General features: G+C 38.6%; 1 protein-coding gene across 2 annotated transcripts in view; it reads right to left on the bottom strand.

Annotated features, from left to right (window-relative positions):
- The window catches only part of gcgra (glucagon receptor a), a 38,040-nt gene extending 17,057 nt beyond the window's left edge, over nt 1-20,983 (bottom strand). For both annotated transcript variants that reach the window (XM_034143729.1, XM_034143730.1), the window contains exon 1: nt 20,713-20,983. The gene's annotated coding sequence lies outside the window, so the exon portion shown is untranslated. The remainder of the gene's footprint in view (nt 1-20,712) is intronic.
- Nucleotides 20,984-22,691: the final 1,708 nt, after the last annotated feature.

Below are 22,691 nucleotides of genomic sequence, written 5' to 3'. Positions count from 1 at the left end.
AAATACTGTATATTGACAATAACAAAGGAATGACGCAAACTCCGTGAATGTCCCAAACTGCTCTTTGTTCAAGTGCATTTTGGAACGGCTCGGTACAATGGCCACTAACAATTACTGTTGTTTGTTTGGAGAGTACTTACCTTTCATTTGATTACACTGTCCAACAAATAAAATTACAAAAGGGGTAATCTATGCGCAAATACATGTAGGCTGAGGGGAGCAACAAGCATGAAAAAAACAAACCTCTTGGGAAATACAATGACTGTCCGGTTCACAAAATGCCCCCGAGCAACAATCTGTCATGCTGCTTTACAAATGCGGAGGTGCTTGTGACAGTAAAGGCAAATCCCTCATGCATCACCCATCTTATACAACTTTCCTTCGATTGATGAGACTTTTGTTCATGTACTAATGCTGAAGTCACATTTGATAATCTTGCTTTGATTCAGAAATATCTGAGACATTAACCAAGAAGATGCAAAACATCCAATAAGTTGCCTCTTTGCGGATTCTTCGCGCTTTATGTGGTTTGACTAAATAAGCCGAGAGAAGCTCAGACCTTAGGGCGGTTCCACTGAGCATGACAGTGCCTCACTATCTGATAATGGGGTGATGCAGAGTTCAGAAGAGGCGGTGTGTCCTCTGACTCTGCGAGGAAGACGGGACATCACTAAAGTCCAGGCATTTCACTCTGCATGACTAACTTTGATTCGATTAGATATTACATTTATCTATTACTGTTAAAATATTCCATCAAATTCAGCTACTTCCCTTTTTGTCTCTAAGAGTCAAGTTCTTTTGTGCAGTAGATATAGGACCAGCGAACTAACCTCTGCCTTAGTGTAAAGCAATTATTAACATATTGAAGATCATATCACCATGGATTCACTTTCTTTCAGAGCTTATCCGTTATTATTTTGTATCTGATCTGCTATTACCTGCTGTCTACTTTTACTTCAGTAAGTACATTTAAATATTCCAGAGAAAATGTTTGAATATGTTTGAAAACCTCACAGAACATGCCTATACATCCTTGCACAGTTGAGAGCCTTGTTTTTTATTTGGTCTTAAATTTATATTTTTTTATATGTTTAATTGGAGCTTTCTGGACAGATATGCAAGGTACTTTTTCAAAATAGCTATTATCACCAAATGACAAAGACAAAAACAAAGTACATTTGAATGACAAAATAAACAGAACCTCGGTACAATCAAGGCAGAGTAACATATCAGATCACTGTGACTCAAAATGAAATGTAAGCCAAAGAAAGCTTTGTGCTGATGTCCTGTTTTACCTAAAAAAATATCAGCAAATATTAAATAAAACCAGGACAGAAATGTTATTTGCAGTACAGCACCACTTTAAAAATGTTACCCAAATAAAGCACCTGGGTTCTCCCAGGCAAGGGAGTCCTTCAGCCGTAAAGAATACATTCACACAAATCAAAGAGAAAGATTTCTCTCAGCTGCTCGTTGAACTCAGACTCACTTTTTTCTGGAGTGTTTGCTTGTCAAGGCGTGTCTTCAACATGCATCAACGCTGAGAGCAGCAGCCCAGTGTCATCCAAACACATATTATATTTGTTCTCCCTGCAGCCGCTTTCTGCCAGTGTTACTGATGAATAGGTCTGATTCTATGTGAATCTATAAAAAAAAGGCTGCCATTGATTAAAAGGACAGAAAGTTTAAAGTCTATTATCAATGTTTATATTGCTTAAAATCTATTTTGCAGTCCATCTGCACCATACCTGTGGTTGAGAAGTGGGAAAGGCACCACCACACAGCAAAACTAGAAGGGCACTTAGCATAGACCTCTGCCAAGGCCGTATCTGTTAGTGAAAAATAATATGCGTTTCCAACCCATTATTCGGATCGGCTCCAAAATATAATTGTATCTACATTGGCATTTGCTACACACTTCTACCAAGATTCATTTAATTCAGGCTATAACTATTTCCGAGGTAATGACCCCCAACAAAATATACACCATGGCTCACAGAGCTTAAGACTTTTTGGATAGAAAATAAATGGAACCACACATTTTACCCATTTGAAGCATTGAGTTTGATAACAAATATTTAAGTATCAAAAAAGCAGCTATGTCTTACCAAGTCTACATACTTTAACGGTGTGCCAGTGGGATAGCCCCCTGTTAAATCAATGTGATAAACAGTCTTTACGACATAGTAACCAGGCTCACAATGGTTATAGCCTAATTTGGTCAAACTGTCTGTTGGATTCTTTTGTCCGGTCTGTTGGATTTGTTAGAGGATATGAAATACACTGCTCTAGTTTCTCTGCTGAACGGTGTTTGGAACATGTGTCAAGTCTAACGTGTTGCTTGTCATCCATCTCTTACACAGGCTTGCACATTTTTCCTTTTCCATGCCTCTGCGAATATGATTATTTCAATGTGTGTCAGTTTTTTCCACCCTGCTTAAAATATTCCATAACTGTGATTGAGCTGCTCTAACACGAAAAACGTATAATTGTACTTCACTGCAAGTCAAATGTGTCAGCAGAAACAGTTTTCAGTTTTGTAGGATCAACACATCCATGTCCCACCTATTGGAATGTGCCGATGCCCCCCGGTGCAGTCCAGAAGACCTGGCAGAAGCTACGCCATCAGCTGTGGCCTGTGCCGGATACTGGCAGAACGACATCTGAGATTGCTACGGACTCGAAGAAGAAGAAGAACACATCCCAAAAATGTGCTTGGTGTTTGCATACAAATGTAAAGAGAGGAAAATCTTCAGGTTTTTAAGGTTATTTTTAGCAGTTCACTTTCTAATTTCTCCAACATCATCGAAGTTATAAAATGTGTACAATAACCGACTCACTAAATGCTAATAGTAACACACAGTAGTAACACAAGTATTTAATTATTCATTCCCTGGCTCCTCTCCCCAGCTTCCAGGCATAAATAATGGAAAGCCTCCAGTCATGTAAAGGTTTTTTTTCACCTAAACTATTTCCATTATTAAACATGGCATGGAAGATGTATCTTTCTCACAGGACAACGATAGTATGTGGGAGATATGGAGTGCTAAGCCTACAAATAAAACACATATATAAATAAAAACAGTGGTTCAGATTTCAGCAGCTGACTAACCTCTGAACTGCTCAAAATATCATCTGCGTAACATCTGTGTGCATCTGGGTCACGACTCCCCTGACCCGCAGCTGGGTGCTACGAGCCTCCTCTGTATATCATTATGTGCATCATTCACGGTCAGGTCTTATGAATGTGGGTGGGAAACAATGATGAACAGTTGGATAACACTCAAGGTGTACCTGTATTGTGTGAGTGAGGGGGGGGCTCTTTTGTGTTGTACATGTGTGTAGGAAGCGTTGGATGTTGTTTCGTACATCCTTTGATGAGGTGCTGGATCTGTGATCGGTGCCTGCTGTGAAGCAACAACAATCCCACAAGGACTTTATGATCTGTTTCACCATCCTCCACTGTTTCTACTGTTTCATACACCGAGTCATTCAGTTTAAATGAGTTATGCCATCACTGCAGGGGATGAGCCCACATTGCACTTTGTAAAGATGCTGGAAAAGTTCAATGATTGCATAGCACAGCTCTGTTGTGATATGATATATAGACCATATTCATATGTTTCCATTTTAACAGTTTTTGACTATAACAGATGTTGTCTTTGGTTTGTCACACCTATGTGCCATACAGAGTGAGGGAAGGGGAACTATTTAAAGACAGTAAGGGTAAGAAAGAGCCCTGATGAAAACCATAATGCACATTGATAAACAACAATACCATTTGTAGACTTAAGTTAAAATGATCCATATCCAGTATTACACGTAATGTAGATGCTTGTGATTTTCCTATGATCAAACAGTATTGAAAAATACGACTTTGATCACAAAAAATGATGATATTAGCGTACTGAACATATATTATTAAGTTTTAAAAAATGCGGTACAAAAATAGTTTGAGGTAATTTAGCTTGGATGAAGTTCCTGCATTACAGTTTGCAGGCAGTTCATTCATCAGTAACTTGTTGACGGTAAAAACGTCCTGCTTGGTTTGAATCTTAGTAAATGATCTGCTGGGAAATGCAAATTATTAAAAAGTGTTTTGCATATGATACGTTGTTATGTTTGCAAACATATATATTTCCAAACTATTTCTGGCACTGTTTGAAATGAACAAACAATACAAATGCCCTTAGCAAAGTCCCAAAACCAATGACCTCATCCTCTCACTGCTCTGGCACTGATCTTGACAGAAAGCAGGAGTGTGCTGACAAATTGCTCTTTCTGTTGGCTGTGATTTTCTCTCCCTCTTTCCTGTTACCCACTGCGTAGTTTGGCAACTTTAACAATGAAGCCCATTACAGTGCAGCTTTGTTTTCAATTACAGTTTTCTTCTTGTATCAAGACAACATGGTGCCATCATACTTCCATGCAAGGAGAACATGTTTTGAGCTTTTAATCCCAGGATTTTCATTACAAGAGGCACACTGATTATAAAAGTGGATTAATAGATCCATCACACCTCCTGACAACACAAGCAAACATGTTCTAACTGTGCCGCAGCCTTACACCACAAAAATAACAGAGATTAGTTGTCTGAGATGAAAACCTGACCTCGAAACAACAGTATAATTACAGACCACTACAGTTCCCAGTTTGAGCAAAGAGCATGACCCCCATCCTGTATTGTTTGTGGTAAAGCTTCAACAGCCCTTAGCTTATTTGTCTCTACCTGTGTACTCGCTATATTCTCTGACCTGGCTGGTACAGAGAGTCAGGGGAAAAGACGTAGGTAATATCTACATCATGTGTTGCATTTACTATTTCTGTGGAAAAAACCTCTCGCTCCAACAGCAAATTCAATGTTCAATTCACATATCAGCAGGTGTGAAAATTGATAGTCTTTACAATATATGCAAGAACAATATGCCATGAATCGAAATAAGGAAAAAAATGTGTTTGCCACTGAAAGATGCTTGTAGTAGTCGAATTGAGAGACAGAAACACTGCATTGATAAGATGTTACAAGTGCACTTCATTACCTTCTAACTCATCACAGGAGTCAAAGTACTATGTTCATGACAGTTTTGAGTGTTTTGGCAGCTTTCATCACACAAAAAACAGAAGAGATACTGTAACATTGCATTGCGTGTGAGAGCAGCAGAGAACCTGTGCATGTATCATTCTACAAAAGCACAAAACAGCAATTCAGACGTGACATTCGATTTGCCGCAGTATGAATTGCCCTGTGCAATTTGCACCAATTACCTGAGTTTTGCATAAACAAGCGAGCAAGGAGTGAAGCAAACTGTTTCACCTGTCAACACTTGCAAGTTAGCGTGACACACTTGTTCAGCTGTCTTGGAATAAAGAAAATCTGTTCTTTGTGCAACATTTACTAAAAGCATTATCTGTGCCAAAACGGTGTTAAGCTGTTCAGTTTGTGGCGTCAACAGCCTTTAATGATCCACCAGCTGAGTGATTAAATGATGCTGCTAATATTACATTACAGTGAAAGTCAGACCCAGGACTGAAACTAATTAAAGTCTGTGCTGCTTTAGACTTTAAGCATGACTATCAAAGGCTTTCTTCTGATACTCTGACACTATACAAATTAGCTTAGTCCTAATAAGGGCTCCAGTTTACAAACAAGAGCCACTCTTTAAATAAACAACAACTGTTAGAACCACTTGATGAAGCTGCCTAATTAATTCCAATGGGAACTGGGATCTGTTACGGAAATAAACAAACACAGATTTTAGAGAAAGAAAACAATTCCTTCACTGTCTCTGGGCACAGTTTGTCCCAAGGGAAATACAAAGTTTCTATGAAAGCAATACCCCACGCAAAAAAGTTCAATTAAAATTGGCAGAGTCGCAAAGCAGATCCGAAAATGTTAAATCAACACTTTGAGGAGCCACGAGGAGACTAATGGGGCCCTCCTGATAGATTATGTACAAACAATACAATGATGAATGAGAAAATGACCCTCTCAAACAACAGAGGGAAAACATTACACAGTGTAGAGAGAGGACAACAGAAAACACACAAAGGATGACTAACTAACTTGATTTGCTTTTAATGTTGCAACATCCCAGTTTGCATTTTTTCGACAAATAAACATCTGTTATTAGTTTAAGATGCAGCAAAGGGACTAACACAGGCCCTCTTACAACACCCTCTGTAAAGTTGAATGTGTGTGATGTTGCTCCACATAGACTTGCTGAATTATGAAAGAACCTGTGTGATTCGTGCCCCATGTGGCCTCTACATGTATCCACATGACTCTATTGTATGTTGAGCTCTTATGGATGCTATGTTTACGTGCAGTAATCCCCTGAGCTCCTCAACATGGCTCCGTCAGAGCGCTATAAGACTGGAACTTGGTTTGTCAAACGCAGTGGCAAAGCAGCACAGCATTATGAAACCCATACAGACACACTGAATCTCTTAAACCTTATTTAGAAAGGCAGAACAGCCCATAAAGAAAACATAATTTACAAGGAAAAGGCTGCAGGGGATGAGGTCATACTGTGAGCTCAGAGGCTGCTTAATAGAAACACAGAATGTTTGTGTGGAGGTAATTAACCCTAAAACCGGTGTATTTGACATTAGTGCAAAGGCAATATTGCTGAGCAGTTTTGACTGAAAAACACATTGAGTTAAGGTCAAGTAAACAATAAGCCAGCCAGTGCAGACTGAAGCAATCTATGGTTCATATTTAGGTCTAAACTGTTTCACTTTTCACTTTTGTAAACATACTACTCTTCTCCTCCTGTGCAGCAGGGAAGAGGATTTTACAGAAGCCTCTAAGAAGTTTTAAACAATCACTGTCGAAGCATTAATGAAGTGGATGTTGGATGAATCCCTACTGTGATAGAGGATAAGCCTGGTAATGTTTTATGTTCGAATCAACAATGAATGCATGCTACTAACTCTGTGCAGTCTCTGTACAAGAACATTCATGCTATACGATTGTTGCCCTGCACGACACATTGCTTTGATACAATTAACATAATATGTTAAGCTTGATCGAAAATAACTCCACAAATGCATTTTCTAAATCTCCCGCTGAGAGGCAGAAACGAGAAAGTGAATTACTTAGTATACCTACTTGTTATTTAAAATGTTTAGAATTACATACCCCTGATTGAAATATAACAAGTTGCTAATACTTCTATCCTTTATGATATTATACCAAATATAGACTTATGTCATTCAAACACAACATTATGGCTGTACCATATGTTTAAAAAAATGTATACAGGTATAAATCAATAAGCCAAAACATAACATGTCGTATATCAGTCTTTGGCAAATGCACAATACCTATACAAGTTAAAGCCATTGTTGGTTCTGGTATTTCGTGGGATTTACTGATAATAACATAAAACAGCAGCAGTCTTATCTTTTCCAGGAAAAGGCGGTGAATTATTACTTTGCTTACCAAGATTTTCCCTAGAGGGTTAATTTCTCTCCCCGAGGCGGTCCTCTACAGTATTCAGTGAGAAACATAAATACTCTATAATGAATCCTTTTTAAGAAACAGTCACCACCATTACCCGCATAACCATAAGATCTTAAGGTTGTTAATCTTAATGTTTAATCTGTTGGTATAATATTCACAAATGTGAAATCACTGTGATTTGTCTCGGTTTCACTTGGCTTCACAAGCTCCCGCCCATCCTCTTCTTTATCACTGGTAATTGTCATCTGTGTTATCTCACTCCATTTCCCCTTCATCTGTATCATCCTCAATCTAAATGAACTCAATTCCTCACTTCTGCTTGTCAGAGAAAAGCAAATCGACATTTCTGCTGCTCCATCTTCTCTGTTATACACACATTATGCTCTGCCATTCGCTCTCTTTCACCTCTGAAACACACCCACACAGACACACACTTACAGTAGATGCTTCAAGCCTTCATTATGTCAACTTTGCTTCAAGTGCACTGTAATGTTTCCAAAATAAATGTGGTTTTGCCAGAGGTGCCTCATTTGTGTTTCTCCATGCATAGCTAAGTTGTTGTTCTCTTGTTGACTCTAGCTGCTTGTTAGGAACAGAAAAAGAAAGATGCCTCTGTGTGTTTACGTTTACAGAGCAGTCTGTGTGAGGACTGGAAGGCTATGCTAACCCTTTGGTTGTCGTCTGAGCTGCACTGCAGCAGGGAAGTCTAAATAGGCCTCAAGTGTCATTTATTCTCCCATGAAGAGCTTTGAGTACATTTGCTACAACTGACCCCACTTATGAATGAATTACCAACACAAACAGTTGGGGTCGCAGGAACAGACGCTATGTACACGCAACAATCAGCCTGGAAAACAGTCAAACTCAAAGAGAGAGCTGATCCGTGAACTGTCCTTAAGTGCTTCTGGCCTGGTTTGTTTTCAGTCATTTAATAAGGCAGGCGAGGCCTATGGCGTTATCGTTTCCCATGTCTGTACATTGGGAAAAAAAGTACAACACATCCTGCATCTCATCACAGTAGAAGGACTGACATGTGGTGCTCAGCGTCAACATCTTCAGACAATCATGAGAAAGTGTGGGGCAAGGCAAACAAGATATTAACATGATATGGAACAGCGAGCAACAGCGTGAGCGAGGGAAGCAGCAGATCTGTGTAGATGTAATGTAGGTCAAGAATGTTAAGAATACAGCCTACAGGCTATACAGTACATAGGGGTTACGTGCTGCTATAATACAGTCAGGTCACTATGTAACATGTTGTAAAGGACATACATATAATACTATAGAAAGTAGGGTTGGAGTTTTAATTATTGTCATTATTCATCATTAATAATTTATTCTGTAAAATGTCAGCAAATAGAGCTAAATTGTAACAGCCCAAAATCAAAATGTATTCTCTTGCCTTTTATACATGTAGACAACAACAACATTTTTTACTGACTTGTCATTTCAACAATATTCATATAAATATATATTTAACAAAATCTAAAGAGTTTAAGAGTATTTGCTTTTGACGATGATAGCAACAACAGAAAAAGCAATGAAGAATGAATTAAACACTTCCCTGGAAAATGTTACAATTAAAAAAAAGTATACAATTAGTTCACAAATTACGTTTCTTACCTTCCCTGTGGAATATTTTTCGCTTGTGTTTGACGTGTAATGGGCATAAAAAATAAACGTTCGACTAATCTTTTTTTCATTATTTTTTTTAGATAAAAAAACTGATATAAAAAGGAAATGACGAGCATTGGATGTGGTGGTATGAACAAATCAGTCAGTTTACTATAAACAGTTTCACAGCTGCTGTTATGTCAGCCTGCAAAATCATGCCTATTACAAACGTTTGGGTGGTTCTGTAATACAGGTAATGTCATCGGCAAACAGAGACTAATTAGACAGTAAACAGATGAGCACACAAAGATAAACACACACACACATTCCTGTGAGTATATCCTCATGAGGACCCATGCACTGGCAGGGCTTCACATGGATTCTTCACACCAACACAATTCGTGTTTTACATATCACTGCTGTAGATGGATTGATCTACTTTATAGCTTCTTTGAGACCTATTTAACCCTTTAGTGCATGTTAACCTAACAAACTAAAAAGAGCATACAAGGATAGGCAGATTTTTTTAAATGTCGGCTTCCACTTCTGTTTGTTGTGCTGTTGGATGGTTTTTATGTGAGGCTTTCTTGAGCTCTTGAAAGACCATGAGCAGTTCATAACAGGTCTTTGGAGAGCCTGAATAATACTCCAAAGAAGTAGTGTGCCGGTGTGTTATGAATATTTGATGTGTTTAGTTTACGTCAACGCAGCATAGCTGAGGAGATGAGGTTTGACAGGAGAGAGCTGCAGAGACAAGAGGAATGAATCACGGAGCAGCAAGAAGAAGCCAACAAGTCAATCAGCTACAGACAGGTGAGGGGGGGGTCATGAAAGAAGGTAAATACATCTCTGTATTACATATAGTGTTTACACTCAGTACAGACCAAATGTACCTACCTGCTTTCAGGAAAGCAGCTGATTTGGAATGCATGGTGATTATGCTTCACTTACCTATAATATGACATTTTGTAAAAGATGATCAATAATAATCTACGGATCTATTATGGTGTTAACCTTTTTACTGCTTCTGTATCACATCTTTGCTGTGCATGTATATCATGTGATTTACAGAGTTGCTTTTCTTTGTACATCTATTTTTAATGCGGCTTGGGGCCTAAAAATACTACTATTTTTGGCCTACAGGCAATGTCTGCCACAGCTATTAAAAGAATTGTCATAAAATGTTAATAATTGTACCCAGAGATAGAATTGCAATGTTGTGATCTGCTCTACATTTACATTTGTTCTTGTAGTTTTGAGTGAAATGACTCAATAACAATCGGATGGATCGCAATGAAATTTGATGCAGACATTTATATCACCCCTTTGAATTAATTGTCATCACTTTGGGGTCCATGTAACAGTTTCCATTTTTGAAACTTAGCTTTGTGTTCAGTGCTGAAAATAAGAATATTTGCATGCTTACTCGCTAGACTAAGATGTCGATTGTGGTGAAAATCGGCATTGATCGTGGACGTTTAGAAAAACAATAAAAACTCGATTTTTGGCGAGGTTAAAGATATTCAACTTGAACTATATACTTATTTTTTAACTTAAATCAGCCTATTGGTCTCGTCCATCCACAGTCAGAAACTAAAATGTAGGAGCAGGTTGTGAAATGACCATACATCAAGCTGCGAGTGAGACATGCAAACATTTTGTCCTGTAAAAAGTTATCAAGATTTTATTTGGTAAAGCATATATATATTGCAATATTTGTTGGTGGCACTAAACCTTGTGGGTTCCTGCTGTGTTTTGTAGCAAGCAAGGATTGTGTGTGTATTACATGTGTGATGGAGGTCAATGTCTCCCGCTGTGTACACAGCACATGGAGGCCCACGACCCGCCCCTTGGGTCTAAACACACGAACATCAGCAGTCTCTTTGATGACGCAGGAGGACATGTTGTTTTCTTAACTTCAGTAACTATCACCGCCACTAAAAACCAAAGAGAATTACTCCATTCATTCAAATGTAACAGACAAAAACGCTTTTCTCCAAGATATTAAACACCAATTGAAATATCTTCATTGATGTCTAGACCTCATGCCATCATGCCTCATGTCATTCACCTGTTACAGCCCTTATGTACAAGCAGGTAGTACTGAAGGAACATTTGGAATTCCCTTTTAACCATTTATTCAGCTGATATGAAGAAACTAAGTCAACAAACAAAGTATCTCTTTTTATGAAATACAATCAAAGTATAGTATTAGGCGTACAAATTACTATGTGGAATTATTTGCCATGCTTTTGTCCTATTTCGAGGAGAGTTTCCATACTGGCTTTCAACTTGATACCTGTCATTTCTAGACTTGTTTAAAGATTAACTCAAAGTAATATCTTATATTCCTAGAACATTTTTTTTTTAATAAACAAATGCCTAAAATATAATAAGGAGTTTGCTCACAATGGCCAAGAACCAAATTCAGAAAATAACCCCTTAAACAAAGTATTGTCTTATTTTTAAGGGTAGAATCTCAGGTCCCTACAAAATGCTTGTGCACAAACTCTTCTAACTCAAATTAATCTCAAATAGTGCGAGTAAATCTATATCTTCCCGTGACAAAGTATTAATCCTTTGGTTGTATCCATTGGACCCTAATACAAAGAGCATACTAAATCTCATACTCAAAATGTGTGACGTAGTATTGCCTATTTGTATTTACTGAACACATTTTTTCGTCAAAGCAGGAGAAAAGCCCAGTTTGCCTCTGTGGTTTCATCCTTCTTAAAGTGATTATTGGTAGTGATTAGATCTTTGCAGTCAGAGCCTATGAAACAAAGCTGCATTTACCAATTTTATACTATTTTGTTTGTGATTTATTTTTCAACTGTATTTCTTCTGTGCAAACCAAAACACTGTTGTTTAAAGAAATGCTTTATCTCTGACTTATCGAAGACATAATCAGCAGATAATGAATGTTTGTGACTTCTCCCTTTTCTCTTCACTTTCTTTTGCCGGAAGCATTTTCTGAACTGCTCGTTGCACGAACACTTAATTTACAGCAAACTAAAGTAATTTGATTCTTTCCACTCTTTCAGATGGAAACACAACAACATTAAAATGCCCGGGGACATGCAATGTGTGTGCAAATCTTTTACTGGGCGATTGATTCTAACTCTTCTGAACACTTTACTATGAATCTTATACCATTTTAGATGTATCCATTATATATACCTTTGAAAAGGTTCATATTTGAAGAGTGAGTTTTATGATTTTTGTATATATTAGGTACTATTAGAGGTTTCCAATTGCACCTGAAAATTCACGATAGAGATAGTAGAAATAGAAAAAAAAAAAGAATTTACAGAGGACTTGTTTGAGGCTTGAGGAAAGCTTTGCGTATGGACAAAGTGCGACCCAAAGCCAACGGCAAAGGCATGGTTGGGACATTTTCCAGTTGAGCTGCAGAGGACATAAAGCGGCTGTTGTTTGTGCTCTGTACTGTGATAATAGGATGTGTTGGGGAGCAAAAGGAGCTACACTTGACCCTCGACCCACACACGTTGTGAGGGAGGAGGGGTTATTTTTAGTGCCTCACAGTGTTGATCTGAACAAACACAAAAAGGCTCAATACCGCTACCCCCTCCAGGGTTTACAAAGCAGTTCAGAGAAAAGCAAAACCTTTTTGTGCTCTTTGTTTCTTCCTCAGCTTTTATTGATTCTCATGCATTAAATATTTTTGCTCCAGTCTGTCCCCTGCATAGAAATGTTACAGGGCACTGAGGAGGAATTCACTTCCCAGAGGACAGGCAGGTTAAGTGAGATGTGCCAGAACGACAGGAACTCAAATGCAACCTTTCGATTCTGATCCACAACTCGACCAATAGTGACCTGTGAACAGCCACGTACACGTGGCCTCTGTTCAGTCAACACTGGAGCGTGTCCATTGGTCATTAGTGAGTAATCATATAAGCCACATTGAGTCCGATTGTGTGATTCATCTTAAAGCAAGACAGAACTAGTTATTTGTTTCCGTCTTCACAACCCACTGGCTGCTCTCAGGCCAACATGACTTATTGGAGACCTCTGCGATCCCAGTCATGACCTCTTGAGCATGAAGCTACAATTCTCAGTCCACACACACTCAGATACACATTTTTAATGGGCATGTTGTCTGTAGATTGATATTTACCAGAGACCCAAATAACACATGTTAAGTATTAACCGATGGGAGGGAGCCTTAAATTATTATTGGTCCACATGTTTTGAAATAAAATATCAAAGAAAGTTGGCTCTCTACTCTCACTATCTACATTGTACATTTTATATAAATCAAAGGCGTTGCCAGTTTAATATTCAACTTCAAGATACTATCTATAAATTACAACGTGTGCTGTTTTTGCTATGCATCCTGTAAGAAACCCATAACCCAATGTCTTATTTCAGCCTAACTTTATGCCAAATTAGGCATTAAAGACAATGGAGCATGATGTCCTATAATAACACTTATCAGGTCTTTGTGTGAAGCAATCCTAAAAAAATGTTTTAAAACTTAAACAAAATACAATTATAAGAACTCAATATGTGGGCGTGAATTTTTGGTTGTGACTGACAATGCTGGTACTGTAATGTGATAGGTCTTGTCTGTGTAGGCGGGCACTACAAATAGTTAATTCACTTCCTAAAGTTCAAACAGCCACACAAGCAATGAACCAGCTGTTGTGGTTGCTGCTGTTTTTTGGTGTGACTGTAGTATCATCTGTCATTTAAAGTGGACCTATCATGCTATATTTAAATTATATATTGTAGGGCCATACCTATAAGGTATATTTATACGTTTCTTTTTTCAAAATACCAAACAGATCATGCATTTTAGGCATGCCTCATTTCGCTCTATGTGCTGTTTGCTGTCTACGGGTCTGATTCTGCTGACCACGCCCCCCTGCAGGAGAGGGTAGCCGTGCTCTGATCAGCTGCTGGGCTGTCAGAAGAGGGGGAGAAAAAGAGATCTCCGTCCTCCGTGTTTTATTATATAGAGTCGTTATTCATTTGTTTTAAAGCTCAATAAATAACAAAGAAGACCTTTGACACTTTTCTAATTTTGTCCGGAAGATTTAAACTTTAACGGACATCTTGACCGGCGAAACAAACTGAAACGGAAACTCTGCCGCACGGTCCCCTCGTTCCTTGGAAGAGGCGGAGAGGTGGGTGTTTGTCATCTGCTGGTGGACTAACCGGAGAGAATTACAGCGCTTGCATCGACGGGGAGGGATTGCATTGCAGCGGGAGCAAACGCTTGCCTCGGGGAGGGAGAAAAAAAGCCACAGCGGAGAATAAACAGAAGGGTAACCATGGTAACTATGGGCGGGAAGTCTTCTTCGCTGCTTTTGTGGCAGACTACAGCGCCACTTACAGGCCTGGAATATGTACTACAGCGTCTCCAGCGCTTTCGAACGGCAATGGCCGTGGCTGTCTCCTCCTGATTGGTGGAGTTCGCCCAATAGCCATAGCGCCACCGTCCTGACGTCAGGACAGTGTTCAAATCTGGATCAGTTTTGATCAGATCCGTTGCAGCCCCTTTTTTAGAGATTTGGGTATGGAGGAAAATAGAGAGGGTTGTGTTTTCTGACACTTGGTGAGTTCCCTGGAACACCGGGGACACATATTCATGTATAAAAGACGTACAAAAGTGCATTTTGTATGATAGGTCCCCTTTAAGCAAAGTTACTCTGTGTGAAAGCTTGCATTTCCTGAGTGGAATACAGTCTAATCAGCACTATGGGTCCTCCAAAACATTTCATTTAGAGGGAAAACATTATTTACATCCCTTACAGTACACCAATCCTATGTGAGCTTGCTGAAAAAAGCAAGCCTGTCTTTTATCAGAATCTGAGGGCTATACAACACCATGACACACTTTAGTACAGAAACTGACAGCATATCTCACACACGCCCTCAGCTGTCAGTTCTGTCGAGATGATCACCCCTCAAATTGCGAATCCTGGCGAAAACTCTCACAAGACTGATATAGTAATATTTAAAATGTAAGGAAAAGGCAATGTTTTTATTAAAATAATAAAAGAATGCATTCTGCAAAAGACTCTTCCCTCTATAAGCTATTACATATTATACGTCATCAGAAAGGCATAAATACATTGAAATAACGGAACAAACCACCTGTGAGATACGACAGTAAGTAAAGCTCTGGGGTCAGCAGAGTTAGTAGGATGATAAATACCGGATGAGCTGTTATTAATGGCACCGACATTAAAAGTGAGAGTGTATTGATTTAAAATAATGGATTAATTAATCCTTTTATCTGCCTTAACAGTGCCAGCTCCTAATATACGCTTTGAACCTCATACACTGGGACTCTGTAATCCTCAAACTATTCCTTGTGGGACTTTCTTGAACTAATTTAACTGATGGAGACTTTGGTGTCTGACTTAAAGAAAGAGGGAATGTGGTAAATATTTGTGAAAAAAACAAGAATGAAATGATGCATTAGGTTTGCAATATTAGAATAGATTAATTAAATGTGTTTTAGAGTGGGGAAAATGAAGGACACAACGTTTTCTGACTTTAAATAAATTAAAAAACACTTTTGACCAGCGCTGTGGAAACAATTCATGTCTATCATGAGGGGACAATCGACTCTGTCAGTTTGATTAATCTTGTCATTTTCCCACTGAAGAGCAGGCAAACTACCAAACATTGTCTGGATGTGCTCGCAGGGGCAGGAAAGGAAGCTGTTGGCAGCCACCCAGACCAAAGTAAGTGATGGAATGTGTTGTCCATTATATCTGATATCTGAGAACATGGAGGATAGACAACAGAAGCTACTCAGAGACCACCGAGCCCGTTAGAGCACAATCTGCTCCGTGTTGAGCCTCTATAACATGTTCAGCCTAATGGTTATAGAAAGAAAAACATCTCTTAAAATCCCGACAATGTTGTAAGGAAACCACTTTGTGTGTCCTCCATGTTCACGAGTGGTTTGACGTTGCTATAGCAAGTGTGTCTTTTTATTGCTCTATAAACTAATTTCATTCTTCCCTAGAGAAGTGGAGAGGTTTCATTAAAGGAGCTGACAGTTGTTCTGAGACTGGCACACTGCTGGTTGTACTTGGGGAGATTTAATAAACCTGTAACTTATCCGTTTAATCCAGCACATGCCTGAAAGTTGAACAGTACACCAAAATCACCAATCAAATCGTGGCTCGAAGCAACTGTCCTGCCGCCAACAGGAAGGGATTGGTTCTGGTCCTTCCCATTCAAGTGTGTATATAAACACTGTGTACCAGTACATATACAGTGTGTGTGTGTGTGTGTGTGTGTGTGTGTGTGTGTGTGTGTGGTGTGTGTGTGTGTGTGTGTGTGTGTGTGTGTGTGTGTGTGTGTGTGTGTGTGTGTGTGTGTGTGTGTGTGTGTGTGTGTGTGTGTGTCACGTTTCCGAGAGAATGAGGGAAAGAAAGACTGCACATGTTGTTGGTTTTAAGACATGGGTGAAATGAATTGAAGAGAGAAGCATCATCTTCAAAGGGATGTTTTATATTGCATGTCTTCAAAAACAAAATGTACTCACCTGATGATAATAATAATATTGGCTTTTATCTGCATTTCCACTGCATGATACAGCTTAGTATTACCTGGTGCCAGGTTTGTTTTATTACCACCTTAGTTTCATGCAGGCTGATCTAATCTGTAAAGTACGGTGCTCGACAGGTGCAAATGTGTTACAGCAGCCAAACACATTTGCATAAGAAGACAATTATGCAGTTTAAAAAATGATGCAAACACAAATGTGACAAAACACATTAAAATGAAGCAACATCATTTTCACCAACTTGACAACACATATACAGCATTTAGAAAACATTCACTAACTTCTAGCACAAATATTTACCATCATTAGCGACCGCAACTTTTAAAAACATTTATTCGACCCAGAAACTACACCTGACACAACGTACACTCCACCATACAATTGATAAAGGGCAGGCAGTCCTCTGTTGAAATGATTTCACAGCTTTGCATTGGAGAAGGAAACAGAGAAAGGCTACTGGGAGAGTTGTACCATGCAGTGGAAAACAAGGCATTAGTGTGTTTAAATCTACGTGTTTACAGACCAAGGTGTTAAGAGCTGGATGGCACACAGGGCTAAGTGGAGCCCAGCGGCAGTATCCAGACCGACCCTTAGCGCCACTCTGTCACAATCCAGAGTGACAGCTCTTTGTAGTAGAAGCTAATTTTAGCCCTCCTGGATTCATCACCGGAGTCCGTTTGAACCGGAGCCTGTGGAGCAGCACAGGAAAGTCCATAGTCTCCAGACCTCTGCTAATACTCATTAGCCCCCTCACAACTGTCCTCCGCAACACCACAGGCCTCCAGGCAGCTAAGGATCCCTGATCGTATCTCTCTTTGGTCTCTTTTGTTTGACCCCTCAGATTGTCTCTTTGTCGCGCCATAATTGTTTCAATCTTTCTATATGTTTCTTTCTTAGCTCTATTTTCTGCACCAAAGAAAAAGCAGACGCAATAAATAGGCAAAGGCATTGTGTATCTCTCTTCTCATTTATACAACTTTCATTCACTCTCATCTTGTCATAAGCTACTTAGGAGATGTTGTTTGCCCTATCTTCCTTTCCCAAGCACCAGCTCTAAATGTCCTTGACTTCTATTTAACCTCAAATTTGCAGCATTCCATTATTTCCATCAATACGCCATTATGGACCGACCAAATGCATTTTCTAGTGTTAGACAAAAACATTTCTTCCTTCTTTTCGATTTGAAATACTTGACAGTCTAACAGAGGCAATCAACTGTGAAGATGTACCGTAAACTTAAGTCTAGAGAATTCATTGATCTCTGCCATAAGTCAAACCATCTTTGATTTTTTTCTCAATTAATGCCATTACCATATTTCTCACAGCCACAGTTACCAGGGCAGAAAATAAGCTGAATGTTTACAGATAGGATAGCTCTTGTCTCTGCAGCCTGAGTACTAGACTCAGTGAGTTAAAGTTCAGAAACGTTCAAGACAAGCACATGTTTGTGAGGAAGGAAAGCCCTAAAGTGCTTTGGAGACAGATCTGTGATATATGTGTGTCTGACCTGGATCTGCATTCAAAGGCTGTAGTTTAAGTATGGAAATATCTCCATCTGCTTCTTATTGTATCTTGTATAAGGCACTGTTGTATGAACATTATTAAAGAGGAGAGCGGATCATAAGAGGTGGAGGGTTTTGCATTATTTCTGTTTGCTGAAAGCTAAATGAATATTTCATTTGGAAAACATGTGAAACCCTTGGGAGTCTTGCTTTTTTGCAATGTGAAACACAAGGTTTAGCCCCCCTTACCAACACAATCATCTTCACACAGTCTCCTCAGTCTTTTAAGTTACACAAATGTACCTGCTTGGTAAGACTTTTTCATTTGACTCCAAAACAAATGTTCTTTATATAATTATGTTTATATATTTCCATGATTATTTCACTGTGATTGTTTAAGGTTTTAACACTAATGTCTACACAAAGTCCTGAAAAGTCAAAAAGGCTCAATGATTAAAAGACTTATTAAGACAGTTAAACTTTAAGGACACCCTGTCCTCATGTAGGACATATAGGAGTAAACTATACCCACCTGTTTTCACTCATCTCAGTTGAGATAATAAATAATGTACTTGAGACCACAAAGCCTCGCTCTACAACAAACATGATACATACAACAACATTAAAAGTAACCATTATGAAAAGCAACGTTGACTGTTTTCGTGTACAGAAATGTTCGACCTCATGACAAAATCGCAGCAGAGCTCACACTACAAGATACCAATGATACTTTTAAAGGCAAAAAGTCACAGTTAGGGATTTAGGATGTATGTGCTTTTGTCCCATAAATCCAGTGCAATAGACCTCCAGAGGCTGGAGCTGAACAGTCTCAGATGCATACAGTACTCACAGAGCAATCTAAAGGGTGAAAGATCAGAAAGCACTCACTGTTTTTAATTCTAGCCCCATAACGCAAATCACATTCTTATTCATTTAGCTGGCCAGCTTTTCAAAAACACGATGTGCGGCATGTATATGAGGGCCAAATGTATATGTGACAAATGCAACCCCTCACCCCTAATTGATCATCCTGCATTTTTCTCCACATACATAATGGAAACCGCGACTGAGAAAAGTTCACACTGATGATTGTAGTATAGCACTTAGAAAGAAGAACATTGCCTAATGCATTAAAAAATTGCATTAATGTGTATTTCGTATGCATTAAAGCACCTGCACCACCTGCTAATGATTGCAAATTAGTATTAAAGACGACATACAGCGAGGCAGCGCTCATTCATGAAGTGCATCTAGGGATGATGCTTTAGCAAGGAGTGCACATCTCTTATATCCTGCGACAGATGTGTTAAGGGTAGTAATGAATATGTTTGTGTAGTAATGTGTGAAAGGTGTTTGCCTAACAATGTATTTATCATCAACACTGCAGTGGAATACAAGATGCACAAGGGACTGAGACAGGCTGTTCTCTCAATACGCTGCCCAAGTGAGTCTAATTAGGATCAACATCACTCCAAGACAATTATCTCCACTAACAATTAAGTTAATATGCATTCTGTTTATATAAAGTGTACACAGGAAAGCACTGAAGTGTTCAGTCTGCCGATGTACTGAATCAGATCCCAATGGTTAATTTGCCTGCCAAGTCCATTGTAAAACAAATGTATAAATGTAAACATGTCATGTCACACATTTCTTGAATATGTTTTCACAATTCTGCATACGTATTGCAATTATTTGAATTGTTTATTTGTTATTCCAAACAATATTTGTTTTGGTCCTTAATAATGTTACATTCCAGAAGTCCATTATTTTCGTTTTGATTGATCTGTAGAATGCATCACAGCATTTCAACAAACAGTACACAAATAACAAAACAACTATTATGTTGGTATAATGCATCCAGTCCAAGTATTAAACTGATAGAATGAAGCGTGTTGTTTTGGTCCCTTTTTTAAATTAAAAATAAATAAATGAATATTGCATTTCCACAGAAATCAATGCAAAAAAGACACAATTAAACCTCAATATGAGTTTAATGTAAAGTTTGCCTCTAATAAAAAAATATACCCTACCTTCTATACATTTGCAAGCTTTTCTGTTAGATTTTTTTGATTCTCATTGGAAAAAAAAAAAGGTTTCAAATACGTCCAAAGACTTTTGTTTAATAAAATAATATATGTCACTTGTGCAGCAATAACTAATCTTGCATTTAAAATAATTTTAGAGATGTTGAAGTGAACTGGTGATTAAAGCCCAGTCAAAACTCTTGCGTGCAAACCACAATTTCTTTATATAAAATCCACAAGTTAGGGAAAACTGCTTTGCTGGATTGGTGAACAGAGAATTTCAGAAATGTGATTGTCCAAACATGCACCTCACGACAGAATCACCAGCCGACAGTGACCAATATGTTTTAGCTGTTGAGGCTTTTATAAATAGATGTATGGGTCGTTAAAATTGCTTTTCGAACTAAATTATATTTGCACTCTCCCTAGTAGACTTGTCCATTGTATGACTTGAAAACGTATAATGTGTATCAAAGTAAGTGATATTTCTGCTCCCTCAAGGCACACGTGGAAATATCATGAAACTAGACGAAATAAACAGAAACTAATTACCGTTGACAGCCCGGGATTCCGCTGATTTCCCCGATCTGTACTTCGCTGCTGCTCATCTTCTGGGCAGCATCTGGCACACAATATTCCTCTCAGTTCAAGAGACTCCGCTGTATTCCAACTTTCAAAATAAATTACCGCATGACTTCAGCTTCGGAGAGAAGTCCTCTCTCCCGTCAGCGTTAACTGCTTCTGGGATAATTATAGATAGTGAATTGAAAATTTAAAAAAAGTAATCGGTTGGCTGAGTGAGCGCGAGCCGCACGGATGCTAACTTGCGTTTCTTACACTTGTGACGTAACAGGGAGGGGGTACCAAAACCAGGACCTGGTGTGTGTGTGTGTGTGTGTGTGTGTGTGTGTGTGTGTGTGTGTGTGTGTGTGTGTGTGTGTGTGTGTGTGCGTGTGTGTGTGTGTGTGTGTGTGTGTGTGTGTGTGTGTGTGTGTGTGTGTGTGTGTGTGTGTGTGTGTGTGTGTGTGTGTGTGTGTGTGTGTGTGCACTTCACAACTTGGCAGGTTTCTGTCCACAGAAGGATAGACTTTAGGTTGTTATATTCTTTGTAGGCTCTGTCTATGTTTGTTTGAGCTATATGATTTATAAATGATATGATGTATTGACTGAGCAGAGTGAGGGGGCTATGTGTGTGTATGTGTGTGGGATTTCTGCAGTGTATTTGTATAATATATATTTGGGCTCTGATAATGTTGGTAGCTTCTGAGAGTAGCCTACCATAATGATTCAATTTATTGATTGAGTTTGGTCCATGTGGTCACCACTAAAATCCCAAGCTGTACTAATCAATGAATGTGTTAGTGATATCCATACTCAGCTGAATCTTAAATGTTTTGAAGCACGAATGGAATGTGGACTGTTGTACCAGGTGGTCAGATTAATGTGTTTACAAAGGATTCAATTGACCAATCTACTCAAAAGGCATTAAAAGCTGTCAGCATTCTCAGAATGAATGGGGAAATGTTATAGTTTTCCAACTATATAGGCTTAAGGTATATTAACACTCAGTCTGGGGAATTATTGGACTCTTCACTAACAAATCAATTATTTGAGCCTGCACTGACTGCACAACACAAATGAAAACGAGGCATAGACCACTGCTGCTGCAGTAAATCCTTCAATAAAGCCTTGTGCTTCTTCTTGCAAAACACACGCAAACCCACACACAAACCCCCCCCACCACACACACACACATTTAGTTTTAACATGAACTTTGCACATATAAAAGTTGAAGGACCTTCTACATGTGTCAATAAACTCTGCAGAGCAGGCGCATAGATCTAAACAGAATTGACCCTCAAATGTTGTTATACACACTTGTCATCCATTGTTAACACACATCATATCATGTCATTGTGTTAGGCTTATTGCTTTTTTAAATCCTTGCCATGTTATCCCATCATTAGTGCACTGTGTCAGCAGATCAACTTTCTCCACCTACACAATTTTCTAAGTCGTTTGCTTTAGCAGCTGTTGGAACATGGCAAAAATATATCAAGTAATTTGATGGTGCATACAAACATATTTACTTAATATAGATGCATTTATTAAACCATGACTGTTAACTGTTTCATTGGAACACTTTTTCAAATGATATTTATTTAGCTTTTTTTATTGTTATTTTTAGTGAAGTTATGAATAGAGTGAGAGGAAATTATTGTGGGACGAGGATGATTACGGGTGCTGAGGGATACACATTTGTATATGTTGTGTTGTGTTAGAAAGAAGAAATGCCAATAAATGTACAAAAGAAAGTAAAATATTCCAAAAATCAAATCACATAATCTAAGAATAGAACAAAATAAAACATAAACATATTATTATAGTATATCACTTTTCCCCATGTATCTGAATTCAAATGAAGAAGGCTCTGCGGAAACGTGCAAAATTATTTGAGTATTATCTAACTAATGTGCAAAAGTTCACAGAATGAAGGATAAAAAGAATGTATACTGTGACTTTTGTCCTGT

Source organism: Trematomus bernacchii, unplaced genomic scaffold (assembly GCF_902827165.1).
Source record: "Trematomus bernacchii unplaced genomic scaffold, fTreBer1.1, whole genome shotgun sequence".
NCBI classification, from domain to species: domain Eukaryota; kingdom Metazoa; phylum Chordata; class Actinopteri; order Perciformes; family Nototheniidae; genus Trematomus; species Trematomus bernacchii.
This window is presented reverse-complemented; position numbering and strand designations above follow the sequence as displayed.